General features: G+C 43.3%; 1 non-coding gene across 1 annotated transcript; it reads left to right on the top strand.

Annotated features, from left to right (window-relative positions):
- Positions 1 to 258: 258 nt before the first annotated feature.
- On the top strand, positions 259 to 365 carry LOC141709215 (small nucleolar RNA R71). Its single transcript, XR_012569803.1, has one exon. It is a non-coding gene; the product is annotated as a small nucleolar RNA R71 (small nucleolar RNA).
- Positions 366 to 707: the final 342 nt, after the last annotated feature.

Here is a 707-nt window from a genome sequence, read left to right as displayed (position 1 = left end):
AGAATCAATTTTCATAGCTATCACCTTAGCTGAGCAGTGATAGTCGTAGCTATATCCACCTCAAGAACTCCTGCTACCTTGCCCTGTGGCATTCTCTGGGTTGGGTTCTGATATTCATTCACAACCATCATCTCGATCAGCTCATAAGCTTCCTCATAGCTTTTAGCCCATAGAGCTCCACCTGATGCTGCATCGAGCATAGGTCTCGACTGTGCTCCCAAACCATTATAAAAGCAATTGATAGTCATCCAATCAGGCATTCCATGATGAGGACACTTCCTAAGCATCTCCTTTTAATGCTCCCAAGCCTCACATAAAGGTTCTCCCGATTGCTGCGCAAATTGAGTATGAGCATTCCTGATTGCAGCTGTCTTCGCCATAGGGAAGAATTTAGTAAGAAACTTCTGAGCAAGATCCTCCCAAGTAGTGATAGAACCTGGTAGTAGAGAATACAACCAACACTTAGCTTTATCCCTCAGAGAGAATGGGAAAAGCCTCAGCTTCACAACATCTTCAGAAACATTGTTGAATTTGAAAGTGTCGCAGATCTCGATGAAATCTCTAATGTGCATGTTGGGATCTTCCGTTGGAATACCCCCAAACTGGACTGAATTCTGCACCATCTGAATTATGCCAGGCTTGATCTCAAAGTTATTAGTTGCGATAGCTGTCCTGACAATAGATTGAATGTCATTGATCTGTGGTTG

This window comes from Apium graveolens, chromosome 2, assembly GCF_009905375.1.
Source record: "Apium graveolens cultivar Ventura chromosome 2, ASM990537v1, whole genome shotgun sequence".
Classification (NCBI taxonomy): Eukaryota; Viridiplantae; Streptophyta; class Magnoliopsida; order Apiales; family Apiaceae; genus Apium; species Apium graveolens.
The sequence above is the reverse complement of the archived record's forward strand: the minus strand, read 5'-3'. Positions and strand labels throughout refer to the sequence as shown.